The following is a 13533-nucleotide window of genomic DNA, read 5'->3' as shown; positions in this document are numbered from 1 at the left end:
CGAGCCTAGCATCCTACCGGGCTAAGTTTGGATAGTAGACAGTCCTTGTCAAAGATGGTGAGATATTAGACAATTTCTGTCTCTTTTTGGGATTGTAATATATACAAGATTATGTTTTCAATTATATGTGGATATATATGGTAAACAATTAGAAACTCTAGTATGTATTAGATGTTTGTATGTATTTCCGCAATGTATGTTTGTACAGATTAGTATGAGACACCTGTTTTTCCCTTGTTTGGGCGAGTTGTATATGTATGGTATCAGAGAGATGTATGTTATGTATGTTTAGTGCCACTCTGGGCCCATCTAGAGGGTCAGGGCACTACAATTGGTATCAGAACTAACCAGATTGTTAGGTCTTGTAGACTTGGTTAGACGAGGTTAAGAGATCTTACTAGAGTATAGGTGTCAAAGTAGGATAATAATAGGAATGGGTATGATAGGACTTTCAAGTTTTGCTTCATAAGCCTTGAGGCAAAAATTCATTGGCAGACTTCTGTGTTTTTCTAGATCAGTTAACGGGTTCAGAAAATCATGGCAATCCATTGATGGTTTTTTTTCCGAGTGGAAGGGCGGAATTTGATTTAGAATGAGGGTATTAGGTTGGTAGAGTACGTTGTTATTAGGGATGTTGGTTTATTAAGATGAGTCTTATAGTATTGTAGTAGTAACCGATATGTAAGGTACCAAGATTCTAAACAATTTTCTTAATTGTCTCTTCAAGATGGAGTATAGGGATAATACTGCCAACGCTAGAGGCAATAACACTAAGGGGGCTTGCCATGAGGCTGGCAGTGACTCCACAGTTGTATTGCGGGACTTCGCTCAACAACTTATGGCTGAAGTTGTGCGGACTTCTAAGAGGCAGGACCTTCCCACGGCTGAGTTAGGAGGTTTTATTGAACAATTTACTCATTTAAAACCCCCTACCTTCGCAGGGAGTACAGACCCGATCCAAGCATAGAATTGGATTTAGGAGATCGAGAAGATCTTGGCAGTTCTTCGTTGCTCAGATGAGCAAAAAGTGCTCTACGCGACTTTTAAGTTGATTGGAGAAGCCGAGAGGTGGTGGAAATTAGTAAGGATGTTGGAGGACAAATATCGGTACCAATGGCAATGACGTGGAGTTGTTTCAGAGAAGTTTTCTTTGAGATGTACTTTTCAACCTCCGTCAAGAATGTAAAGATGGAGGAGTTCATGATTATGACTCAGGGGTAGCTGACAATTCAGCAGTACGCCATCAGATTCATGGATTATCGCGGTTTGTTCTATTTATGGTACCGGATGGGGCGAGGAAAGCTTAGAAGTTTGAGAGGGGTCTAAATAAAGAGATTCAGAAGTAGACAACGATACTGCAGATTCAAGATTTTGCAAGGCTGGTGGATAAGGCCACCGTGGTAAAGGAGAGCCTGCAGGGGAATTCAAAGATTCAGATTCCGAAGAAGAGGCCAACACCTTTCAGTTCTTATTCAGGTGCGAAGCAGGGTACTTGGAAGAAATATGGTGGTGGAGGAGGCCAGCGGCAAGAGACTAGTGGTGGTATAGTTCAGGGAACCTCATCTTCCTCTACTTGTCCTACTTGTGGCAAGCAGCATTTAGGGAAGTGAATGTGGGGATTAGGTGTTTGCTGCCAATGTGGCAGACTAGGGCACATGGCATATGATTGCGGCACGCCAGGGAGCAATGCACCCCCACAGCAACCATATTAGGGAGGTGCTCAGGCACCACGTGGCAGATATTAGAGAGGTACGACCCAGGCAAGGGTGTATTCCCTAACTCCTAGCGACGCAGAGAACGCAAGAGATGTGGTGATTGGTATGTTTTATATGCTTTCAAATAAAGTTGTGGTATTATTTGATTCAGAAGCAACACATTCCTTTATTTCCCTAGGATTCATTAAATTATGTGGGTTGGAGGCACAACTATTAGATGCAAAATTAGTAGTGGCTACACCGTTAGGGTCAGTAGTCATATGTAGTAGGGTGATTCAGAATTTTCTAGTAGAGATCCAAGGGAGAGTACTACCAGTTAGCTTAATTGTATTTTATATGCACGGCTTCGATGTCATTCTGGGGATGGACTGGCTAGCATCCAGTTATGTGAGCATCGATTGCCATAGGAAAGAGGTAGTATTCGGGCCTCCCGGGGAGCAGGTATGGGTCGTGTGTGCATTCTGCACCTTGTATCCTTTCAGCTTTTTAGGCTAGGAGGTTACTGCTTGAGGGATGTCAGGGGTATCTGGCGTTTGTGAAATAAATGTCGAGAGAAGAACTTAAGCTGGAGGAGATTCCCGTAGTAAGTGAGTTCCTAAATGTGTTCCCAGAGGACTTGCCGGTATTGGCTCCTGATCATGACGTGGAGTTTCTAATAGATTTGACTCCAGGCATGGCACCGATTTCAAAAGCTCCGTATCGTATGGCTCCAACAAAACTAAAGGAATTGAAGGAGCAACTACAGGAGTTACTAGATAAGGGTTACATTCGACCGAGTGTTTTACCCTAGGGAGCATCGGTGCTGTTTGTGAAGAAAAAGGATGGGTCGTTAAGGATGTGCATTGACGACAGAGAGATTAACAAGGTGATAGTGAAGAATAAATACCCGTTACCCAGAATTGATGTGTTTGACCAGCTACAAGGCACACAGGTCTTCTTTAAGATCGATCTGCGATCCGGGTATCATCAGCTTAAGGTGAAATCGGAGGATGTACCGAAGATTGCATTCCGGACTAGGTATGGCTACTATGAATTTCTAGTTATGCCTTTCGGATTGACCAATGCTCCTACAACATTTATGGACTTGATGAACAGGGTGTTCCACGAGTATCTAGATTAATTTGTGGCCGTTTTTATTGACGACATCCTAATTTACTTGGCAAGTCTTGAGGAGCATGCGGTTCATTTGAGGTTGATACTTCGAGTGCTCAGCGAGAAGAAGCTATTTGGGAAGTTTAATAAATGCAAGTTCTGGTTAGAGCAAGTGGCATTTCTGGGGCATGTTGTGTCCAAGGAAAGGGTATCAATGGACCCGAGTAAGAAAGAAGCGGTAGTGGACTGGACGAGACCGAAAAATGCTCAGGAGATCAAGAGTTTTCAGGGTCTTGTAGGATACTACCGACGGTTCATAGCAAGGTTCTCCAAACTATCAGGTCCATTGACATGACTCACGAGGAAGAACGTAAAGTTTGAATTGACGGATGAGTGTGAGCAGAGTTTTAGGAATTGAAGCAGCGGGTGGTTATTGCTCCAGTTTTGACCATTCTGTCAAAGAATGGTGGATTTTTTATCTACAGTAGCGCCTCTAGGAAGGATCTCGGGTGTGTTCTAAGTCAATTAGGAAAGGTAATTGCTTATGCTTCTCGTCAACTCAAGGAGTATGAGAAGAACTACCCGACACACGTTATAAAATTAGTGGTGTATGCATTGAAGATCTAGAGGCATTACCTGTACGGTGAAAGGTGCGAGTTACCGATCATAAAATTATTTAGTACTTTTTTACCCAAAAGGAGCTAAACATGAGGCAAAGGAGATGGTTGGAGCTGATAAAGGACTATAACTGTATCATTAGTTACCATCAAGGAAAAGCTAATGTGGTAGATGATGCTCTGAGTCGGAAGTCAGTAGATGCGTCAGTATCAGCAGCGGATGTTCAGCATCATATTAGCATGGACCTGGAAAGGTTAGGCATAAAGTTAGTGGAAGTAAATCACCAAGCATTCATTTCTAGTCTAGTTGTGTAACCGACTTTACGGAAAAGGATCAGAACAGCTCAAAAGCAAGACGCTGAGCTGGTAGAGGTTGTGGAAGGGGTTCAGGATGGTTTAAAGCCAAATTTCATTATCTCCGATGATGGGATGTTGATATTCCATACCAAGATCTACGTACCGAATGATGCCGAGGTCAAGCGAGTCATTTTAGAGGAGGCATATCATTCGCTTTACATAGTACATCTAGGGAGTATGAAGATGTGCAGGGATTTTCGGGAATCTTTATGGTGGTTAACATGAAAAGAGAGATCGCCCATTTTGTAGGGCAGTGTCTGACATGTCAGTAGGTAAAGGCCGAGCGTCAGAGGTCAGTGAGACTGTTGCAACCACTTCTGATTCCTAAGTTGAAGTGGGAGCATATTTTCATGGATTTTGTCATGGGATTGCCATCAGCACTTCATAGGCAGAATGCGACTTGGGTTGTGGTTGAAAGATTAACAAAGACTGCCCATTTCATCCCAGTTAAAGTCAGTTATTCCATGGATAAGCTAGAAGAGCTTTATATTCAAGAGATAGTCAGATTGCATGGGGTGCAAGTGTCGATTGTCTCAGATAAAGATCCGCGGTTTACTTCCCGATTTTGGAAGAGTCTTCCAGAAGCATTGGGATCTCAACTTACATTCAGTAATGTGTTCGACCCATAGACCGATGGTCAGTCAGAGAGGACCATCCAGATTCTAGAGGATATGCTGAGGGCGTGTGTAATGGATTTCAGAGGCAGTTGGATTAGATATCTGCCGTTAGTTGAGTTCACCTACAATAATAGTTACCAGGCTAGTATCAGGATAGCACCGTATAAGGCACTGTATGGTCGGAGGTGTCGATCACTACTATACTGGGATGAGGTTGGTGAGCAAGTGATTTTGGGGCCAAACCTGGTCTAGCAGACCTCAGAGAAGGTCAAGCTCATCAGGGAACGGATTAAAGCAGCTTAGAGTCGGCAGAAGAGTTACGCAGATACACGCCGACGGGAGCTAGAGTTCGAGGTAGGTGATGTTGTATTTTTTAGGATTGCTTTGATGAAAGGAGTGATGAGGTTTAGTTAGAAGGGCAAACTGAGCCCTAGGTACATCGGACCATTCGAATTCTAGAGAGAGTTGGTTCAGTGGCATACAGGATAGCATTACCTCCTGCATTGTCTAGGATTCACGACGTGTTACGCATGTCCATTCTTAGGAGGTATGTTCTAGATCCTTTTGCATGTGATCAGTTATGTGTTGTTCGAGCTCGGGGACACATTAGCATATGGGGAGATACCAGTTTAGATCCTAGACTATAGAGAGCAGGAACTACGTACAAAGAGGATTCCACTAGTAAAGGTACTATGGTGTAATCACGCAGTGGAGGAAGCTTCATGGGACTTAAAGTCAGAGATGCATCAGAAGTATCCTCAGTTATTCAGAGACGCTCAGGGCTAGATAGGTTGACAGAACGATAAGTAAGTGGTATGTATGTATTATAGTTAGAGTAAGTTTTTTTATGGTTTAGAGTATATTTGGTCTTTAGGAGAGTTGTTGTTGGATATTGTAATCTCCCAAGACATTATGTGTAACTATGGTATTCCACCACCATAAGTGAGGGCAGGTAATAAATTTGGGACGGGGATGCCATGTGGGTGGCTGCCAGCTCTTCCTAGAGTCAGAGCAGTGATGGTTTAGATGATGTGATAGAAAACAGTTAGCAAGTTTCGATGACGAAATTTTTATAAGGATGGAAGATTGTAGAGACCCGAACTAGGAAAATAAGAGAAGGAAAAAGGGGATTTCAGCAGGCTTTGTCAATGAAGTCCTTATTCTCGTCGACGAAGGCCCTTTTGTGGTTCGTCGCCAAAATTCAGAGCATCGTCAACGAAGAGATCCAGAATGACCGAAAATATTAGGCTTAGGGTTCGTCAACGAACGGCCTTCTGTAGTTTGTCGACAAAGGTGCCATTTCATTGATGATGTTGACCAGGTCAAGTGTCTATAAATAGGATGTTTGTTTGTTTCTTCATTTAGAAATGGAAATATCTCTCCCTCTCTCTCTCTAACCTTTGCCCACACTCTTTCTCTCTTCGATCTTTCGCCAATCGTTGCTCATTCCGACAATCGGATGTTACCACAAGAATCAGGGAGCAAATATCTACAAGTCTAGCGGAGTGAATTCTTGATCTTAAGAAAAAATTAGGGTTTGGTTTTCGGGCATCTCGGCTCATTTTTTAGGAAATAGGTAAGGGGATTATATTATGTCAGCTATGTTTATGAGTTCTAACTGAATAGAATGTTGAAACGGTTTTAAGATATACAGATACGACATTTCAAGGGTTTCTGGGCCTAGGGTTCGGTTAACCGACTTTATTTTCAAAACCAACCATTTAAATTTAAGTATGTTATTTTTAAAGTATAGTATTGGACTTCTTGAGAAATTGTTATTTCAAACCATAAACTTATTTTAAAATCAACCAAATACGGTAGGGTTTATTATCTCCATTTTTCTCGTATTTAGTTATATATATATATATTTAGTAAAATAACAACCTCGAGATATTCATACCCCATTTTTAACAGTAGTACTTACGTTCTCAAGCAGTTGATTTATTTTTGTGTTACCAGATGAAAATTATGCGGCATGGGTATAGTTTTTAATTGGCATTAAATGAGCAGGTTTTGTGTAATACTGAAATGTAACAGCTATATGATGCCGAGATATAAGATATGATGGCCATATGCCAAGAGATAAGACATGATGGCTAAATTTTGATTTTTACCGAGCTAGTTTATGACAGATATGATACGCCAATTTTTACCGTGTTAGTATCTAGCAGACATTTTTACAAAATTATGTATAGCTTATGTCCTATATGGTTTTATGAAATGAATCATGACTACAGTTTTATGAAATGAATTATATTTCAATTTTATTATGATGTAAATTTCCATACATGCTTTTAGAGCCCTGTGTATATCAGAGAGATGTATGAGCACGGTACCGGGTCCCATATGTGGAGAAAGGTGCAACCACACGTCTTAGTTAAAGTGTGAATATGGAAAGGCGATTGGTGACCTGGGTAAAGTATTCCCCAATGCAAAAAATTTCGAGGCTCCATCCGATGCAGTAATTCTGGATGACTCAGCCTTCAGGAAACTTTCGAGCATAGAGAGAGTAGGCACCATCGTACTACTTATGTTTGACTTAGTTATAGTCGGCCGGTTATATGCTAGGCCCCCTCCTTCGGGGCGCACAACCCATCATGAGGGGAAGCATGTTAGAGTAGAGTATGTGAACGCGCATAACGACGCTAGTTCTACAGACCAGGTTGTATCTTCAAGGCTTATATGGGCATATTTACTATATAAAGGGCTATATTGAGCCAACAATATGTATTTTCAGATTTATAGAGTAATACAGATTTTTAAAATTTCAATTAAATATATTTAAATGTTAGCAATATATGTACGCACTAAATCTCATGCTAGCCACACACGAACGATAATATAATCTGTCTTACTGAGAGGTGTCTCACCCTAACATACAAATGTTGTTTTAGGTCCTCCGAGGGATCGAGCCTAGCGTCCTGCCAGGCTGAGTTTGGATAGTAGACAGTCCTTGTCAGAACTAGTGAGATATTAGATAGTGTTTGTCTCTTTTGGGGATTGTAATATATAACAGATTATGTTTTCACTTTTCAGTTATATATGGATGTATATGATAAACAATTAGAAACTCTAGTAAGTATTAGATATTTGTATGTATTTCTGTTGTGTATGTTTATACAAATCAGTATGGAACACCTGTTTTTCCCTTGTATAGGCGGGTTGTATATATATGGTATCAGAGAGATGTATGTTATGTATGTTTAGTGGCACTCCAAGCCCATCTAGAGGGACGGGGCGCTACATAACACGTGGTTTTGAAGACAATTTCAACACTTCATAGTTTTCAATGATGTGGCGATTGATTGACAACTGGATTCTAGGTGATGCCCAGCTACCTATTTTTTTCCAACATATCTATGATCATCACATGGTAATTAGCAAACAGATTCTCCTCCTCCTTAGTGCAATTGAACATTTTAAGGGTCCTTGTAATCTTCATTGATGGGCTTGGATTCTTCCTCTTCAATGTGATTAGTTAACAAAATATCTTATAGTCTCTATGATTGATGATGTCGATAGGAGGATTATGTTGCTCACTTGGTCGTTGACTTTGACCAAACTCAAATAGATTGAAATGATTGTAAGTAGGACTTGGACAAATGGATGGATCCCAATAGACCAACATTATCATAAGTAATATTGGTTTTGCAAGCTGAGATGGTGGAGAGTATGACATCTAACCCATAGCATCTGCACAATGGCTAAATTCATATGGTTTAAAATTTTGTATGATTCAATGACTTTTCTTTGGTATAAGTTATGTTACTCAATAGTTGTAGGTTTGAATCGTATTGCAAACAAGATCTACAATGTGTACCACATGCTCAAGACCAATTACAAAGTCAATTTTTGAGTGAACAATTTTGATAGTTGGTTACGAGGAGATTGACCCTTAAAACATGTTAGGAATTATTAGATTGAACCCCCAGACACAACAGGGCAATCAACTCCCATTCGACCAAAAATAAGTATCGTATTTATTAATTCTTGAGTTATTTTGCTTTTCATGTATTCATTATTTTATTAATTCTTGAGTTTATAACTAATTAAATAATGAATACATGAAAAGAAAAATAACAAAAACAAAGAATTTAAAATATATATATATATATATATAAAATCTTACATGGTCTAAAGTGCACTGGAATGGAGTCCTCGCAAATTTTCCGCTTTGATGAAGACATTTTTAAGATTTCAATTCTCAACTTTAAAAAATAAATAAATAAATAATCAACATAAAAAATCTAAAATATCATAATCTCACAATATATTGAGATGATGTCCTAATTCAATAGACCCTTTTGCATTAGAAGCATAGACTAGTTTTTCTCTTTTTCTTCAATGTCTTCCCAATACAATTGGATCTTAGTTTCTCTCTTTTTCTTAGTTTGCGCAGTGTCCTCACATGAACTAAATGCTTTCATTATAAAGTACACACAATCATTTGAACATTCTTCCATCTAATTTGAAAGACCCAAATAAACTAAAAGATCTAGAGACCGATTTAATTTACCCTATCTCCACTTGAAGTTAATTTGTCAAGTCCCATCACTTTTTTTTTTCCTTTCTTCTTCTTTGCATATGGGTGATGGTAGGGGTAAACAAACGGTCGATTCAGTGAAATTTGGTTAATTAACCAAATTAATCAGAAATTTTAGTTAATTATTTTCATTAACTAAACTGACCGAATAAGAGGTATTAACCGAACCTCGTCCGACCGAATTAGCTGTTCGAGTAATTCGGTTAACCGAATTTAACCGAAATTATTTAAAGCTAATTATTAAAAACATAATTTTGATGAAACTTAATTATTTAACATATATTAATTTATATTTTAAATTTAATTAATTATTAAATCGGTTAACCGAATTTATATTTCCTGTTCACCGAACCGAAAATCGATTCACCGAATTTTGGCGAAGCTTAACCGAACCGACCAAATCCGTTTTTTTACTAGAATCGAACTGACCAATTTCGATCGGTTAAATCGATTAATTTGGATTTTTCCGAATTATGGTATGCTCCTCACATTCTCCGCTTGAGTATTTAAAAAGAAAAAATAAAAATAAAAATAATGATGGGCAATAGCCGCAATACAATAATGTCATGATGCACTTAGCTTTCCTATAAACCTATTTTAAAATTTAAAAACAATAATAAAACCCATTGAAAGCTGAGTAAACAAAGTTCAGGGAATTGGTTGCTCAAAACCGTCGCTGTCTAGCACGTGTCTGGAGCGCAGAATGAAATCATTTTGTGCCACGTGTCACTTAAGGAGAATATTGATCTTTTGATTTGGATTAACCGTTGAAGAAGCAACACGTGTCCCCCGGAATCAATCTCAAGCCACTTTAATTTCCCGGCCTTTGCAGGGCATCGACGTACACAATCATTTTAATTTAAATTAAAACCAAAAAGCAAACAATGCCCTATTGGAGGAGGAAGTGGTAAAGGTTGACGCAAACAAAAAAAAAATCCATCGAAAGGAACCAAAAAGGCATCTAAAGAATTGCTTTAAAATAATAAAGCTCCAATATGAATTGTCAATAGTTGAGGAGGTAAGGCTAAGGGTGTGTTTGCCAGATACCCAAACTGGCAATGGCATCTGTGCGTGCTCCTTTTCCTATATAAATGTCTCATCAGAATCACCACCGTTCCATCTTCCTTACACCTCCGGCTGATGCCTCTTTTTCATCACTCTATCCGCCTTTCTCTGGCACCCAAACAATGCTCAAGAATATGAAATTTTTTATATTAAAAAATTGTCACATGCAATCATTTAGCGAGAATGATGTATTCAATTTCAACATGAAAGATCTTTATTTGATTTATCATGGATCGATTGCTTATAATATTTGAGTATTTATTTTTAAAAGAAAATTTAATTAATTTTAAAATAATTAATTATTATAATAATCATATTCTAGCATGTGATTCATTTGTTATTCTTAAATACAATATTTTCATTATTATTCAAAAAAAAAACTTTCTTCTGCAAGTTTAAATTTTAAATAAATTTTCTAATAATAAAAAATAAGTAAACTTATATTCCCAAAGAAGTGTGAAAAATTAGTAATCATATTCTAGCTTGTGACGCGTGCATGTCAACTCAACTCAACTCACTTGCCATCTTCTTAAAAAAAAATGTTACATATATATAAAGCATCCCGTGCACAAACATGTAAAAAATGTTATAGAATAGAACACGTTACAATGTCTTTTTCCTTAGAACATTATTTACTCCCACTAGATCGGAGCGTATTGAGTCAGCAAATACGTTTCCAAGATACAATGACGCCCAGAATATTTTCTGATATCAGTTTGTATTATACACAAACGAAAAACTATTCACAAACACCCTTAGAAGAATCTGAACAAACTTTTGGAATTCTATTTCTATAGAAAACAGAACCCAAGATAGAAGGAAATATAATTTGAGAAAGTCTTATGAGAGAAACAGAAAGAGAGAATGACTGAATATTTCTATATATTCATGGAGTAAATTATGTCTTTAAATAAACAGGATTATGTCTTTTTTGAAAAGTTACATCTATTCAAATATGTTTTAGTAACAGTCATTCGCGAACCAAATTTCTAAAGTCAACTAGGCGTCGACCTGTTCACGCCCTAGTCAAACCTTGGTCGACATAGTTTGGAATATATTTAATTCCTTCTTTGGGTTCAGTAGACCTAGCCGCACTTCCAAGGTCTTCTAGTTGCGCCTTGGTCGAGACATTCTGGAAAATCAATTATTCTGACCATTAGATTATTTATATGGCTCAGACTGCACCACTTGATCTTATAAAAAAATATAAGATTAATTTTAAGTCATCCGATCATGATCTCGCAATAATGCAAGCGTGTGCCGCCAACTAAATGCACCACTAGCGCCCACGCCACATGCACGTACACACTAACACTATCTCTTGACCAACCTTAACAGTATATTTCACCTTATTATTTATTAATAATTTTTCTCTTTTCCACTATTTTCAAAGTGGGACAAACTCACATAATATTAAATACTCCTCATAAATGCTTTAAAGAATTCATAAATGGAAGACTTTGAAAACCCATAAAGTCAATTATTTTAGAAAATATTTTAACAAAACATAGGCATGTATAACCATGACTAGCGTGTGCATATATACACAAAAAAAGCAAAGCAAAACCCTCACCCTCAAAAGTCATGACCACTGCAACGTGGTAGTGGACATTCCCCTCCGCGCAAAGGCACACTTTGTGACTAATTGATTCCTTCCGTTGCACAAAGACATGACTTTCAGCTCAAAAAAAGCTGGAAATGAGAGAGAGAGAGAGAGAGAGAGAGAGAGAGAGAGTGAGAGAGAGAGGTCATACTCTCTAAAGATATTGGGCCACACTGTTCCTAGCTAGCTACTAAAGTTCCCCATTCAATTCATTTTACTGTATATATGCATGTCTAACTTGAATTATTGTACCTATATGTGATGCATTGCACGCTTGAGATAGTCGCCTGGCAAGCAGTAGTTGCGTTTGGAATACATGCATACATGCATCCTTCCTCAGCTGTTTTTACCCTTTTTCTTTTTTCCTTTTTTTGAAAACCTTGCATGGAATTGCAGGTGCTGGTGACTTTCAGGACACAGTTTTGTATCGGTTAATTTGAACATGCAACCTTTGTGTTACAAGTGTCAATTTCAAACCTTAAGAAAGCCGTGAAAAGGAATTTGGAAAGAGTGAAAGAATGAATTATTATTTTTCTTTTTAAGTAAAATAGTGCCAGCAAACCTCTCGAAAGGACGAAATATATGTTGATAGCTAGCTTGGACGGAAATCATTACACAACACACAACTCATACAAGGAGTTCGTAGAGGTGGTCTCCTATTCCTCTTTGCCCCACGGCGAAAAGGAACCTTTGGGGAGTGGGGGGGCCTTCCCCAACAATTTGCTGGCAAGGCCCAGGCATAACATGCTAGCGAATGCTGGACTTTTTAATATCCCATCCTTGAGCTTACGTTTTGTAGTTTAAAACTTTATAGGTCCAACACAGTTGGGCACAAATAGCCCTGAGCCCGCTTGAAGCACAAGAACATAATTTAAAATTTGAATTTGAACCTTAGGAATTTAATCAATGAATCTTGGACAGCTTTCCATTTGCCTCAATTGCCAAATTTTTAAACAGTCCAAATTCACTTGAATACCAAACGTATCGAACCGATTACACCATAATTTCTAGCACTTGGTTAGCTATGAATTTAAAAGTGGAAGCCCAGGTCCAGAAGGTAGGCTGCCGTGCAGGGCTTAGATTAGGGTGGCAGGGGAAAAAAAGAAAAGAAAAGAAAAGAATCCCATGCATATTGCATTCAAAACGGAAGGTTAACAATTCAAAGATGCCAATCGTGTGACATTAGGGCATCGCAATCAGTGCCGTATGGCATTGCGGGAGGTGGGGCGGTCCATCATTATCTTGGCATGCATTGCTACCCGCAGAGCCAGGCCGCGCCCCCCGCCCCCCTCCCCCCCCCCCCCCTCCCCTCCCCTTTCAAATTCAATAGAGAATTGTCGATGGCGAGTAGCGTCAGGTAGTGGGACAAAAAGGGCATCACTCCCACGGGATCCACAGTAAGACGATGGGAGAGAATTTTAGGGAAATGGGGTTTTATTTTGACCATCTCAATGCTCAAAAAAGAAGGGTAGGGTACCTCCCATCTATTTAGCAGCTACCCCTTTCGGCTTTCTCCTAGTGGCAATCGACCAGCATGTTAGAAAGCCACACCCTCACCCAACCGAACCAAAAAAACAAACCCCCCCAAAACGCATATTGATTGGTCCACTTTGCTCTCTCTCTCTCTCTCTCCCTCTCTCATGATTATGAGATGAGCTAGGAAAGATATTACTTTTTTTTTTTTCTTTTTTTTTTTTTGGGGGGGAACCACACCGACTTAAAAAGGCAAAAACACGTGTAGGATTAAGCTTCAAAAGGGTTGCGGAACCAAGTTTGTGATTGCTTGATTGCACGTACCTAATACCTTTGGTTTGGAGTAGGAAAGAAGCGAACGGAAGATGCCGAGCACTCTTTGCTTAGTGGGTTGACATTTATATTTGTTTTTTGCTGCTAGTGTTCAGCCCATTTCCTTCACTTGGGTTTG

Source organism: Malania oleifera, chromosome 8 (assembly GCF_029873635.1).
Source record: "Malania oleifera isolate guangnan ecotype guangnan chromosome 8, ASM2987363v1, whole genome shotgun sequence".
NCBI lineage: Eukaryota > Viridiplantae > Streptophyta > Magnoliopsida > Santalales > Ximeniaceae > Malania > Malania oleifera.
Note: the sequence above shows the minus strand (reverse complement) of the source record.